Here is a 16,091-nt window from a genome sequence, read left to right as displayed (position 1 = left end):
TAGAGTATTCTTGGCTGTAGGTTTCTCTCTTTCAGGACTGTCAGTATATCCTGCCATTCCCTTCTGGCCTGCAGAGTTTCTGTAGAAAGGTCAGCTGTTATCCTTATGGGTTTTCCCTTATAAGTTGTTTGTTGCTTTTCTCTTGCTGCTTTTAATATTTTTTCTTTGTGTTTAATTGTCGTTAGTTTGATTAATATGTGCCTCGGTGTATTTCTCCTTGGGTTTATTCTGTATGGGACTCTCTGTGCTTCTTGGACTTGGTTAATTATTTCCTTTCCCATGTTGGGGAAGTTTTCCACTAGAACCTCTTCAAATATTTTCACAGACCCTTTCTTGTTTTCTTCTTCTTCTGGGATGCCTATAATTCGAATGTTGGTACGTTTAAGGTTATCACTGAGGTCTCTGAGACTGTCTTCTAATCTTTTTATTATTTTTTCTTTTTCCTGCTCTGTGGCAGTTATTTCGCCCATTCTATCTTCCAACTCACTTATTCGTTCTTCTGCCTCAGTCATTCTGCTGGTTATAGCATCTAGAGTATTTTTAATTTCAGTTATTTTGTTATCCATTGCTGTTTGTTTTTCTGAGTTCTTATGAACTGTTTCTTGTACTTTCTCTATTTTGTTATCGAGATTTTGTATCATTTTTACTATCATTACTCTAAATTCTTTTTCAGGCATTTTTCCTATTTCCTCTTCATTTATTTGGTCTTGTGGGTTTTTTTCCTGCTCCTTTGCCTGCATGGTGTTTCTTTGTTTCCTCATGGTTGTCCAGACTTTTGGGGTTGCTTGTCCTGGCGATAGAGGTGTTTATAGAAGACTGTCCAAGCCTCAGACTAATGTCCAAGTATTGGATTAAATGAATATTAAGTCTAGGAAACACATACATGTATAAGACACACAATTATTGAATCCGTTAGGACATAAGGCTCTAGAAAGACCTGACAGAACCCCTGTGTGCTATCAGATATTCAAAGAGAAACCCAACAGAAATTGACAACTGAAACAGAACAAATCAGAGACAAAAGCAAAAGCAAACAAACAACAAATAACACCCTACACCTACAAACATCAATCCAGGGAGATTTTGTAAGCTAGGATCAAATATAGAAAAGAGCTGGAGTACCACCAGAGAGAATGGAGATTCTCAGAATGTAATTAGACAACTGTACTAAGAACTAAGATAAAGACAAAAGCCTAATATTAAATACCAAGGCAGTGCGTCATCTGGAGAATAGAGCAAGGAGTCTGAGCAGACTGATAGTGCTGCTTATAAGTATGTTAAGATAAAATAAACTTAAAAAGGCTGGAAGAAAGGGGAACAGAAGAGCGTACTGTGGTTGGAAATATGCAAATAAAAAGAAAGGAATAGAAATGTATAAAAAATAGGGATGAAAGGAAAGTATGAGAGATATTTTGTCCGTACTACCAAAAACTTAGCTAGATATAGAAGTATATAAAAAGGCAAAAAAAAAAAAAAAAGAATAAAAAATATCATTAAAAAATTATGTTATAAAACTTGTAGATCCCTTAGGGCTAAGATCGTATTTAATAAATCAAAAAAAAAAAGAATAAAATATATCATTAAAAAATTATGTTATAAAACTTGTAGATCCCTTAGGGCTAAGATCGTATTTAATAAATCCAAAAAAAAAAAAAAAAAGAATAAAATATATCATTAAAAAATTATGTTATAAAACTTGTAGATCCCTTAGGGCTAAGATCGTATTTAATAATTCCAAAAAAAAAAAAAAAAAAAGAGAGAGAGAGAGAAAGAAACAAAAACAAACAAACAAAAAAAAATCCAGAACTGATCCCAGAATGGACCAGTTCAATAGGTATTGATACTACTATTTCTGTTTCCTTAGCGTCTCAGCTGTAAGTGTCCTTCTCCTTCCCTTGGGTTTTTTTTTTTTTTTTTTTTTTTTGCGTTATTCTGTGACCAGCAGAGGTTCCTTTATTGTTCGTCTGTAAGCCTCGGTGTGTGGGGAGGGGGAGGGTACAATAGTGGCTCCTTCTCCTGGGAGTGAGTGAGCAGTGGCGCACTGTTGTTTCAGTCAGGCTTGGAGGTGCCTGTTGCAGAGGGCGCTGGTGGCTCAGGCGTAAACAGAAAGTCTTAGAGTTGGGCCTCTCTCGGGGGTTTTTTCTTATTGATGCTTTTTTTTTTTTTTTCTCTCGGCAGCCTCCCTGCTGCTGGCGTTGCAAGGGGTTTTAATCTAGCCCTGCCCGAGTGCCTGAGGGTGCTTGTTATCCCTGAGCGCCTTAGGTGGCCCGCAGGGCGTCTCTCCACTGCCTGTTGCAGAGGTGCCAAAAGAGAGGGAGAGGCTATGCGCGCGGCTCCTCCCCCCTGCCCGTGAGCCTGCAGCCTCCAGCCGCCATCATGGCGGGGCAGCTCTCAGGGACGGGCACTCCTCTCCGCGGACCTCCTCCCTCCTGTGCTCTCGGTTGGTCACCCTACCGGCAACAATGTTTCTCACCCTGAACCAGCTCTCCGGTTCCCACGCTCCCGCTCCTGGACCCTCCGTTCAGCTGTGGATCGATGTCTCGGTCCGGGAACGCTGAGCTGCGCTGCGGACCCTCCGTATGTTTCTCACTCCCTCCCGTCTGCCACAGCTCCGCCGCTTCACCCTCTTTGAGCCCTCGTAGATGCCTCCCTACCGGCTATGTTGGGCTCCCCGCAGCCCTTTCTGGTGTCCGAGGCCGTCTGCTGGTGTTCAGCTGGTTCTCTGTGGGAATTACTGCGTCCTTCCATGCCTTCCCAATGCATCTGTGGAGAGGGATGCACTCCACGTCTCTCTACTTCGCCGCCATCTTTTTTTCCTCTCAGTTTTGTATTTTACACTTTAAGATGTCTTTTCAGTATGGTACTGGCACAAAAACAGAAATATAGATCAGTGGTATACGATAGAAAGCCCAGAGATAAACCCACATACATATGGTCACCTAATATATGACAAAGGAGGCAAGAACATACAATGCAGAAAAGACAACCTCTTCAATAAGTGGTGCTGGTAAAACTGGACAGCCTCATGTAAAAGAATGAAACTAGAACACTACCTAACACCATACATGAAAATAAACTCAAAATGGATTAAAGACCTAAATGTAAGACCGGACACTATAAAACTCTTAGAGGAAAACATAGGCAGAACACTCTATGACATAAATCATAGCAAGATCCCTCTTGACCCACCTCCCAAGATAATGGAAATAAAAATAAAAATAACCAAATGGGACCTAATGAAACTTAAAAGCTTTTGCATAGCAAAGGAGACCATAAGCAAGACAAAAAGACAACCCTCAGAATGGGAGAAAATATTTGTAAATGAAGCAACTGACAAAGGATTAATCTCCAAAATACACAAGCAGCTCATGCAGCTCAATATCAAAAAAACAACCCAATCAAAAAATGGGCTGAAGACCTAAACAGACATTTCTCCAAGGAAGACATACAAATGGCCAACAGAAACATGAAAAGATGTTCAACATTGCTAATCATCAGAGAAATGCAAATCAAAACCACAATGAGGTATCACCTCACACCAGTCAGAATGGCCATCATGAAAAAATCTAGAAACAATGAATGCTGGAGAGGGTGTGGAGAAAAGGGAACACTCCTACACTGTTGGTGGGAATATAAATTGATACAGCCACTATGGAAAACGGTATGAAGGTTCCTTAAAAAACTAAAAATAGAACTACCATATGACCCAGCAATCCCACTACTGGGCATATACCTGGAGAGAACCATGGTTTAAAAGGATACATGCCAAAAAAAAAAAAAAAAAAAAAAAAAGGATACATGCACCACAGTGTTCATTGCAGCATTATTTACAATAGCCAGGACATGGAAGCAACCTAAATGTCCATCGACAGATGAATGGATAAGATGTGGCACATATATACAATGGAATATTACTCAGCCAAAAAAAGGGATGAAATTGAGCTGTTGGTAGTGAAGTGAATGGACCTAGAGTCTGTCATACAGAGTGAAGTAAGCCAGAAAGAGAAAAACAAATACCGTATGCTAACACATATTTACAGAATCTAGAAAAATGGTACTGATGAACCTAGTGGCAGGATAGGAATGGAGATGCAGACGTAGAGAACAGAGTTGAGGACACCCAGGGGGAGGGGAAGCTGGAACATAGTGAGAGAGTAGCATCGACATATACACACTGCCAAGTGTAAAATAGATGGTTACCGGGAGGCTAATACAGAGCACAGGGAGACCAGCTTGATGCTTTGTGAAGACTTGGAGGGGTGGGATGGGGAGTTTGGAAGGGGGGCTTGGAAGGAAAGGGATATGGGGATATATGTATACATGTGGCTCTTTTGCTTTGTTGTATGGCGGAGACTGACACAATAGTGTAAAGCAATTATACTCCAATAAAGATTAAAGAAATAAAAAATAAATGTCTTTTGATGGATAGAAATTTTAAATTTTATTTCGGATGAATTTGACAGTGGGGATAAAGGGACTAATTAGACTTCTTGGGAGGTATAAGCTCAATTATTACTGTTTGTACTTCAAACTGGCAAGGTAAAAAGGAAGCTGACTAGTTACAAAATAACACACACACACACACACACACATTTACAAAGACACACAGCAATGAGTTTTTGCCTTATGGCTAACCATTCAATTCATCTACCAAAAAAAAAAAATCCCTTAAAATGGATAGGCAGTAAAAAAAACAAACAGCGTTCTTATGGTGTTTGAAATCCGCCTTAGTTGCAGCTAAAAGAAAAGAGAGAGGTTGTGTGATTAAAATAGAAAGACTTTTTATTAAAGGTATTCAAAGTAAGTTCAGCATAGTATACCAGCCTGGAATTTGAAAGCCATTTCTTTTACGTTATTCTACCTAAAAGGATGAAAAGAATAGAGGATGAAAAATATAGAGGATTGTTTGTACAGTTTAAAGGCAAGTGTGACTCATCAGAGTGTAAGATGAAATGACTAATATTATTTAGATGGAAGCTTAAGAAACAGAATGTTTTCCTGGTTTTTAGACCACTCTAGGACCCAAGATATTTTTCCTACAATGCTTATGCTACCGATAGAGAAATTTCTAATAAAACGAAGAAGGCAGCTAGAATCAACATCTCTCAATAATTTCTCAAAAAATGGTTAAAAAAAAAAAAGCTTTCCTCAAAAATACTTTGGGACTTCCCTGGCAGTCCAGTAGTTAAAGACTCCATACTCCCAATGCAGGGGGCACGGGTTCAATCCGTGATTGGAGAACTAAGATCTCGCATACTGCACAGCGCGACCAAAAAACTGCTTGTCGTTTTTATGCCACATACTTGTAAAATCTTTTCCTTTTTCTTCTTATTGGTAGGAATCAAAATAAAGTAGGATCATTAAAAACTGTATACTGTACATCAGCATGTAATAGTATAGTATTTTATTTGACTACTTTTAATCCATTTATTTCTACTTTGTAAAGTTCGTATCCCTTCATGTCTGATTTATATTCACATTTTATCAATAAGAGGTGAAAATTTTAATTGATTATATACAGCATTTATAGACGACGACTCTGAAAACAGAGCATTGGATCTCAGCTCTGGAATTTACCCTCCCATTGTCCATAATCCCCATGTGTGGGGGGAGGGAAAGAGTGCTGGGGGAAGCCTTCTTCCCTTTTAGATTCTTTGGCTGATCTAATCATTAAATTGATATCAGACAGATTAAAAGGAGAAAAAAAGCCAACAAATTTTGTACCTATGTGAGCCCTGTAAAAATAGGAGACCCAAAGGGCAGCCAGGTAGTTGAGACTTCTATAACATCCTGAGCTTTCACTAGGCATAATCCCAAAAGTTACCTTTTTACTGAGAAACTTGCCTGCTTAACAGGGCAACATTTGTTTTTCAAAACTCTCTGCCTGCCTGTGAATGGCTTTCCTTCCCTTTGTATCCCCAGACCCAGGTCCCCTTTTCAATGTAAATTTAGGCATTTGAAGGGGAGGTAAAGAGCTTTTCCTGAATCTGCTGGGTTTTTATTGCCTTTAGTTCAAAGTAATCCTCAAACCATAGTGGCATATTTTGGGATGACAAATTCAGCTCCCCTTCAGGGAGCATTTCCTAGTGAAAACTTTTAACATTTGCAGTAGCTTTACTTGACGATTGGCATGATTGCTTTCTATTAGATATGGCTCTTTGTTTGGAGAAAACTTTGATGAGTTACTTTGAATTAAAGATAACCCTCACATCCCATATCCCCACATCTCTCTCTCTCTCTTTCTCTCTCTCTCTCTTTCTCTCACACACACACACCCCGCCCCACTTCCTGGATTCCTAAGAGACAGAGAGAACAGAATTGTTCTGCATAATAAAGTAAGAGAAAATCTGAGTTTCTGTGTAATCCACTAGCAGGAGGTTGTAGGGTGCCTGGGAGTGAAAAAACAAAGAGATGAAAAGAGCCTTAAAAGAGAGGGGCTGAGCATTTTAGCAGAAACCAAGCAGGCAGAGAAGAGAGGGCTTTTACAGGCCATTTTAATGGGTGTAACAACAAGCATATAATCCTGAGGCAGTTGTATTTTTGTCCCCCATTAGCCCAGTGGTTCTCAGCAGAGTGAATTTTGCCCCCCAGGGAACACTTGATAATGTCTGGAGATATTTTTGGTTCATAACTGGAGCAGGTGCTACTGACAGCCAGTGGGTAGAGACCAAAGATGCTGCTAAAGATCACACAGTGCACAGGACAGCATCCATGATAAAGAGTGACCTGGTCAGAATGTCAGTAGTGCCGAAATTGAGAAACACTTTATTCACCCCTTAAATATGCCCCTGTGTGAAAATAACTCCATGAATTTTCAGGTTGCTCTCAGGAAATACAAGCAGTCTCAGTCTAATGCTATACATGTCCATTTACTTGTACAACTTAATAGTCCAAATTTGCTTTCAAGTTGAGCTCCTCACCCAGTAGTCGGAGAACTGTACTAGATGTTTTTGTTTCTCCTTGTGTTAACATTCAAAAGGACTCCAGAGGTTGAAACTGTTCTGATTCCCAGGACAAGATATTGATTGCTGATCAGTTATTGCCTTCTTCGTTTACTGTTGTCATTGTCATTGTTTTAGATTTTGCCTCTTTTAGGGAGGCAGTGCTACAGAGTGGTTAAAGGCTTAGACAACAGAGAACACTGCCTGGGTATGAATCCCAGCTCTGCCATTATCTAGCTTAACCTCTCTTGGCCTCAGCTTCTCATCTATAAAATGGAAATTATAATAACCCTACCTCACAAAGCTGTTTTAAAATTAAATGAGTAAAGCATATTTTTTCAAGAAGAAAAATTGGTATTTTAGTATCCCGTTTTATGGATTTCTGATCTAACAGTCATTATAAATAGCTTAGACCAGAGGACAGATTGTCTGTATTTCTACGAAACTCCCTCAAATTCCACACCTCTATTTGTACACAGTTGGCAGAAATTATATTTAATTTTTTATTTGAGTTCAGTACAGTCGACCACGTTCAGTTGATACAATTCCAAGGAAAAGAGAAATAAAAAATATATCTAGCTCTCTAATCTCTTCACCTTCTCCTTTTCTATAGAAGGAAGTAAAAAGAAGTTTCCATAAGTTTTATAATTATTATTGCAAGTAAATACTAAAATAGTAATAACAGTCACATCATGGAAGAAAAAATAATTCACAACGAAAGATAAAGTACATAGCCAAAGATGTGTTTGTTCCTGAAACCTTAAAAATCACTGTCTCTGGATTCTTCTTATAATTGAAACTTAGAAAATGAAATACACGAAAAGGCACATGGATAAGAGTTCTGTGGTCACCGCTGCTTTTGAAAAATCAAGTTGTCAAGGATTACTTTGAGTCATCACTGAATGAATGACAGAGGAGCACTGGGTCTGTATTTTTTTCAGTCAGAGAGATCTACTTGCATTAAATTCCACCAGGAGGAAAGGGCCTACTTTGAAAGCAAAAACACTTTTTCCTCTAAATTCACATTTGTCCCTTTGCTCACTGCTGTTTTCCATGTTTATATAACGTGAGTGATAAAGTCTGGTAATGACAAGACCACGTGTATAGCTCCGTTTTCTTAGAAACACATTATGTAATTGTTTCATTTTGAATTGTGGCTGATTCTAAGAAAAGCACTTCTCTCATTGCTCAGCAACTAAAAAGAACCTGCTAAATGTTTTAATTCTATCCATCTTCATCTAGGTGGTATTACGGAACTGAACTTGGATCAGCTTGCCCACCATGCAGCAAAGCCAATCTAATGACACTGTGTTGTGGTGAAGGAAAGTACAGCATTTACTGCAAGATGCCAAGAAGGAGAACAGGCATCCGGTGCTCAAAAGACCCAAACTCCCAGATGGCTTCCAGGGAAGGGTTTGTATTTCTTTATGTATTTATTTATTTATGAGATATAGATGATTATAGACTTATACTATATAAGTCTCAGGTGTACAACATAATGGTTCACAATTTTTAAGGATTTGACTCCACTTATAGTTATTATAAAATATTAGTTATATTCCCTGTGTTGTACAATATATCTTTGTAACTTATTTATTTTTATTTTATTTGGTTGCACTGGGTCTCAGTTATGGCTTACTGGTTCCTTAGTTGGGCTCATGGGCTCCTTAGTTGTGGCACATGGACTGCTTACTTGTGGCATGTGAACTCTTAGTTGCAGCATACATGTAGGATCTAGTTCCCTGACCAAGGATCAAACCTGGGCCCCCTGCGTTGGAAGCACAGAGTCCTATCCACTGTGCCACCAGGAAAGTCCCTGTAGCCTATTTATTTTATACATGGTAGTTTTTACCTCTTAATCTCCTACCCCTACCTTGCCCTTCTAGGGAAGGGTTTTTTTAAGGCAACATTTGGGGTGCAAACTTTCTTGTGGACTTTCTTCTTATTGATTGGTGGTGAGGTTATTATTGATTTTCTGGTTCTAACTAGTTTGGGGTCTACGTGCCTGCAGTCAGCATGTAGTCACCATCTGGGGAGGTAGGTCTTAATTTCTGCCGAACAACTCAATGATATATATATATTCCTTGAGGAAGAACTAGGACTCTGTTTTACTGCTGAACTATTGTTTAAGCTCTCATTACTTTTCTTGCTTGGCTGCTTCTTGTTTGTTTCTACATTCACTCACTTCTGTGCTTCTGATCAACTAGCTATAGACTGGAGGTTTCAATGACCCCCTCCAACTCAGGATGCCAATAGCAAGTCCAGGTTGCACTTCTGACCAACTGACTATAAATCACAGGTTCCCATGACCCCTCCTCAGATTCAACTAATTTGCTAGAGTGACTTGTAGAACTCAGAGGAACATTTTACTTACTAGATCGCCATTTTATTACAAAAGGATATAACTCAAGAACAGTGAGGTGGAAGAGATACATAGGGCAAGGTATGTAGGGATGGGCATGGAACTTCCATGCCCTCGCCAGGGGCTACTCTTCCAACACCTCCTTATAGTCACCAAAATGGAACTTTTCAGAGCCCCATCCTTTTTTGGGGGGTTTTAATGGCAGCTTCATTACATAGTCATGATTGATTAAATCATTAGCCATTGTCAATTGATTCAACCTCCAGTCCCTCGCCTCCCCCCTCTCCCCAGGGTCAAGGGGGTGGGACTGAAAGTTCCAACCCTCTGATCACATGGTTGGCTCCACTGGCAACTAGCCCCCACCCTTAGGTGGTGTTCAAAAGTTACCTCACTAATATAACAAAAGACCTTTGTTGCTCTCATCACTTAGGAAATTCCAAGGGTTTTGGAAACTGTGGATGAAGACCAAATATATATGAGAAGTATATTTTGGTCATCTGAATGAATGTATATTTCTTCTAAATGACAGTATCACAGATACCTAAAAGCACAAGCAACGAGAGCAAAAATAAACAAATGAAATTGTGTCAAACTAAAAAGCTTCTGCACAGCAAAGGAACCAATACCAAAATGAAAAGGTAACTTACAGGATGGGAAAAACTTTTATAAACTATATATCTGATGAATGGTTAGCTTTCGAAATATATAAAGAATGCCTACAATTCAATGGCAAAAATTTTTTTAAATAAAAAAAAATCCAATTTAAAACTGAGCCAAGGGGCTTCCCTGGTGGTGCAGTGGTCGGGAATCCTGCCAATTCTAGGGACACAGGTCTGATTCCTAGTCCGGAAAGATCCCACATGCCACAGAGCAACTAAGCCCGTGCACCACAACTGCTGAAACCCACATACCTAGAGCCCATGCTCCGCAACAAGAGAAGCCACTGCAGTGAGAAGCCGGCGCGCCACAACCAAGAGTAGCCCCCGCTTGCTGTGACTAGAGAAAGCCCGTGTGCAGCAACGAAGACCCAACACAGCCAATAAATAAATAAATAAATTTTAAAAAATGAGCAAAGAAACTGATAGATATTTCTTCAAAGAAGACATACAAATGACCAGGTATATGAAAAAGTGCTCAACATCACTAATCATCAGGGAAATGCAAAAGAAAATCACAAGATATCACCTCCCACCTGTTTAGGATGGCTATTATCAAAATTATATATAACAAGTGTGGTGAGGATGTGGAGAAAAGGGAATCCTTGTACACTGCTGTTGGAAGTGTAAATTGGTACAGCCACTATGAAAAACAGTATGGAGTTTCCTCAAAAAATTTAAAATAGAGCTACCATATGATCCAGCAGTCCTACTTCTGGTATATATCTAAAGGAAATAAACTCACTATCCCCAAAGAGATATCTGCACTCCCATGTTTATTGTAGTATTATTCACAATAGCCAGGATGTGGAAACAACCTAAATGTCCATTGATGGATGAATGGGTTTAAAAATATGCTACATAAGACTTCCCTGGTGGTCTAGTGGCTAAAACTCTGTGCTTCCACTGTAGGGGACACCGGTTTGATCCCTGGTTGGGGAAGATCCCGCATCCTGTGTGGTGTGGCCAAAAAAAAAAAAAACCAAACAAACAATGCTATATACATACAGTGGAATATTATTCGGCTTTAAAAAAGAAGGAAATCCTGCCATTTGCTGCAACATGAATGAACTTGGAGGACTTCATGCTAAGTGAAATTATTTAGACATAGAAGGAAAAATGCTACATGATACCACTCCCATGAGGAATCTAGTCAAACTCATAGAAGCAGAAAGCAGAACGGCGATGGCCAGGGCCTGGAGGGATGGGGATGAAGGGAGATGTTAGTGAAAGAGCACAAAGTTTTGGTTACACAAGATGAATAAATCCTGGCGATATACTGTAAAGCACTGTGCCCATAGCTAACAATACTGTAGTGTATACTTAAAAATGTACCAAGAGGGTAAATCTCATGTGTTCTGTTTTTTTTTTTTTTTCTTTTTATTTATTTGGCTGTGCTGGGTCTTAATTATGGCATGTAGGATCTTTAGTTGCAGCATGCGGACTTCTTAGTTGTAGCATGTGGACTTTGTTGTAGCACACATGCAGGATCTAGTTCCATGACCAGGAATCAAACCCAGGCCCCCTGCATTGGGAGCCTGGAGTCTTACCCACTGGACCACCAGGGAAGTCCCCTCATGTTATGTGTTCTTATCACACACACACAAAAATAATAAATAATGAGGGCAGGAGGAAACTTTTGGAGGTCATGTGTATGCTTATGGCATAGACTGTGATGATGGTTTCATGGGTGTATGTGTATCTCCAAACTCATGAAGTTGTAGATATTAAGTATCTACAGCTTTTTGTATCTACAGCTTTTTTTATGCACAGCTTTTTGTATTTAGGGGTTTTTTTTTTTTTTTTAGGTGACCAAAAGAGCACAAAGGACACTGGACATTTGAAGGATAAGAAAAGGAATGGCAGAATGTGGGGACTGGACACAGAAAGGAAACGAGAGGATGCCGAAAACAAATGGTGCCTCTTGCTTTACCATTTTTCCAAGGTGTGTCTTTAAGCAGGAACAAGAAACATGTCCAGTGTCACTTTCCCAGTTAATACCTAGGGATTTATTCTCAGAAATCTGTGAATATATGAAGGACTTGCAATTGTTTCCCCCATTTTACGAATGAGGAAACTAAGAAAGGTTAGAGTCACGGGGCTGCTAGGTGGCAGAGTTAAGACTCAAATTCAAGCCTTCCACAGGAATTTTTTTCATTTCACTCAAACATAAAATTGAATGTAAAATATTTAAGTAGGCACCTGTTGCTAATGGCAAATACCATTATAGCAACAAATTTTCCCTAAGACAGCTGCTCCCTCAGTGATTTAATTTATGGCCTACCATTAGCTCTCTCCATTAGCAAGAAAAATTGCAGACACTTTTCAGCAGGGCAAGTCGAACAAAATCAAACTTCAGAGAATTTTATGGAGCTGGAAGAGACATGAGTAATCCTCTCTAACAGTAGACTCTTTGAAAATAAGGGGAGTCTAGTCAGAGACTTCCTTGCTCCTCAGAGTGTGGTCCCTAGACCAGCAGCATCAGTATCATCGGGGAGCTTGTTAGTAATGCAGACTCTCACCCCAGGCCTAGTGAATCAGAACCCTCTGGGCTGGGATCCAGGAATGTGTTTTAACATGCTCTCCATGTGATTCTTTAAGAATCACTAAAGTTTGACCTCCACTGGACTAAGTGACTTATCCAAGTTCTCATAATTAACTTGTAACAAATCCAGCTCTTCTAATTTCTAAGTTCAATGCTTTTTCCATGATACCAAATGGCTAATAAACATCAACATTCCCTCTCACTCTCCATTCACTATTTCCCCAGGCAGATCATAGCTGAAAGCATTTATTTTGTATTATACCAAGATTATAACAAACAAGACCCCCCCAAATAATATTTTATAGAAAACTTTTTGTCTCATAAAATCCTTTAGATATTGGTTTTGAAGTAGACTGGAAGGCATTCTCCCTTGACCATATCAAGCCATGATTTTTTTTCTCCCTTCTGGATTGAACTGGCTTGTCAATTTATGTCTTTGATTCTGAGAAGTAGTTACACTTTGGTCCCCACCTTGGGGAGGCATAATAAAAACAATCCTGAAGTTGGAAATGTGAGGGACAACAGATGTTTTATGATTCATTTCCAGAAAATGGAGTAAAGTTTGCTGATGTAACCAAAGGCTCATGCCAAAAAGTAACAGAACAAAGGGAGGTGTGGTAACAGTCACAGTTGTCTTGGAGGAAGTCTAAACTCTCCAATCAAATAGCAACAAAGTACTTATTTTAACCTCATTGGTCCTCGATGTTCAGGAAAGCGTGCGAACCCTGTAGTACTCAGCCAGTGAGGAACCAGGGGAGGGATTTGTGAACCAGGGGATAAAATGCTTGCTATAATCGTCCCAGTGTGCCTGTCCGGCAGACACCCGCTCTTGCGAGGCTGTCATTAAAGTCTCGCTTTGCTGTACTCCGGGCTTCCATGTCCTTTCTTTGGTAATCGGACAAGTGGGCTTATTTCTCACAGAAAGCCTTAAAGTTTCTGGAGCAGAACCCCCAATTATTCTGTTGACCCGTGTCTTTAGGAAGCCTGCACTCCCAAATGCAAAACAGCTGGCCCCACGTTGTTTCACTAACTAGTGCAGTCTTCCCTGAAGTTAGCCACACAGACCTAGAATAACGTCTGTTTTGGAACTTCAGATGTTTCCATAAGGCTCTTTGGGTGCTATTTTATTACTGCGAACCATTTTAGATGAGTTGCTCTGTTCAGGTTTGGATGTTATTCAGAAGTCTCACCTGCGGGCTCACAGTAAGGGGAGGTGGGAGTTGTGTCAGGTGCCCCTGGCTTGACCTTTGTTTTGAAAGCTGAGGATTGACATTTGCTGGGAAGAGACTGCCTGGAGCAAAGGTCTGTCTGCTCCTAGCAGCCTGGAATGTCAGACTAAAGGACGCTGGTAGAGATTTCTGATGAAGATTCCTGCGTGCTACTTGCCTCACTGGTTTTCGGAGACCTCTCCCTGGAGAAAAACACTTCACAACTGAAGAACATCAAGAGAATGCATACAACAGGTAACGTAATGGCCTGAATGAAAATTCAGGAACTTCAAAGACTGTCTTGGTACATGCCCTTCCTTCATCCCTATAGAATCTCAGGGAATCCTTAACTTTTAACCATTGCCATCTCTTACTCGTGTTTTCCTTCAGGATGCTAAGGGTAGGCTCTCAGCAAAAATTGACTCAGCCATTTTTTTCTGTGCATCTTTTCTCCTCCCGAGTTCTTTGTCTCTACGATCATTACTCTGAACTCTTTCTCAGATGGGATACCTGTCTCCATTATATTTAGTTCTTCTGGGTGTTCATCTTGTTCCTTCGTCTGGAACATGTTCCTCTGCAGCCTCATTTTGTCTAAGTTGCTGTTGATATTTTTACGTATGTGGTAGGTTAGTTATGTTTCTTGACCTTGGAGAAGTGGCCCTCTGTAGAAGGCGTCCTATGAGTCCCACCGTTCACTCCCCTCTTATTACCCCCCTCTTGTCACCCAAGCTGTATGCTCTAGGGGTTCCCCCTTAAGAGGGCTGTGGGGATCCTTCTGTTGTGACGGGCTGACTTATGTGGGTGGTCTGGCAGGTTTGGTCGGCCCCTAGTCCTGTTGGTTGCGAGGCCCTGCCTTGTGTGCATGCTGCTGGTTGGTGGGGCCTGGTCACGAGGTGGCTGGTTGCAGAACCCCAGGGGACCCCGGGCTAGTGCTGGCTCACTGATGGGTGGAGTCAGGATCCTGAAGACTCCGAGGCTGTTGCCTATCCACTGGCAGGTGAAGCTAGGTTCTGGGGTTAGTGCCAGACTACTGGCAGGCAGAGCCAGGTCCCAGAGTCTGGCTGCAGGGCCCAGGGATCCCAGAACTGTTGTCAGATCATTGTGTGTGTAGGGGTGGGGTGGGGCGGGGTGGGGCGGGGTGCACACGCAGTGCACCTGGTTCCTGACAGAGTTGGGTACGTGGTCTGTGGTGTTCCAAAGGTTGTGTTGGCCGGGCCAGAGCCCAGCTGGTTCCAGGGCAGGGTCTGGCCTGCATTGGGGGATGCAGTTTTCTTGCTTCTAGTGTCTGCCCCCTGGTGGCTGAGGCTAGTCTATAGGTTTGTGCAGGCTTCCTGGAGGGAGGGGCCAGTGCCTGCCCACTGGTGGGCGGAACTGGTCCAGAGCTTCTGGTGGGCTGGGCCATGTCTAGGGGCGTGTCCAGAAGCAGGTGTGGGCTCTTTAGTCTTTAGGTAGCTTGTCCTCTAATTGGTAGAGCTGTGTCCCCGCCCAGCTAGTTGTTTGGCCTGAGGCATCCCAGCACTGGCGTCTAGAGGCTGTTGCTTCCAAATATATAGCTGCTGCCAGTCTCCATGTCCCTAGGGTGAGCTGTGGCCACACACACCCCCCCCCCCCCCAACTCTTTGGAAGGCTTTTCAATATCAGCAGGTAGGTCTGTCCAGGCTCCTGTCAAATTACAGCTTTTGCCCTGGATCCCAGAGCATGTGAGATTTTGTGTGACCCTTTAAAAGTGAAGTGTCTATTTCCCCATGGGGGAAATAGAGACTGCTGGCCTTCAAAGCCAAATTCTTTCAGGGCTCATCTTACTTGTGCAGGACCCCTGAGCTGTGGAGCCTGATGTGGGGCTCAGAACTCTCCTCTGGGAGAACCGCTGCACAACAATTATTCTCCAGTTTGTGGGTCACCCATGGGGGAGGAGGGGTATGGGATTTGATTATATCTCAAATCTGTCCTTCCTTCTTTATGTCTTTAGTTGTAGATCTTTTTTGGTAGGTTCCAGTCTTTTTCATCGATGGTTGTTCTCCAGATAGTTGTGATTTTGTTACCAAATTGAGTCGTTGGACCCTGCTCGGGACCTAGCTCGGCCAAGACTCTCTGCCTCGATGGGGGAGGGTTTTTCCTTTACCCGAAGCTGAGATCGACCCAGCATTTTATTCAGTAGCCAAAGAATGGAGGAGGGGAACTAAGTTCACAGATCAACTTCTCGCCCACTTGGGTGAGGGACTTGATTTTAAAGAGTGAAGACAAAGGGAGGAGGAGTGAGGCTAATGATGGGGAGGCATGTGCATTATTCTACCGGGGGAGGGGCAGGGCTTTTTCCAAGGCAGTGGGGTGCCACCCCCTTTTTATCCTTTTTTGGTCTTTAATGTCTGGTCATGGCTG

Source organism: Hippopotamus amphibius, chromosome X, assembly GCF_030028045.1.
Source record: "Hippopotamus amphibius kiboko isolate mHipAmp2 chromosome X, mHipAmp2.hap2, whole genome shotgun sequence".
In the NCBI taxonomy this organism is placed as follows: Eukaryota; Metazoa; Chordata; class Mammalia; order Artiodactyla; family Hippopotamidae; genus Hippopotamus; species Hippopotamus amphibius.
This window is presented reverse-complemented; position numbering follows the sequence as displayed.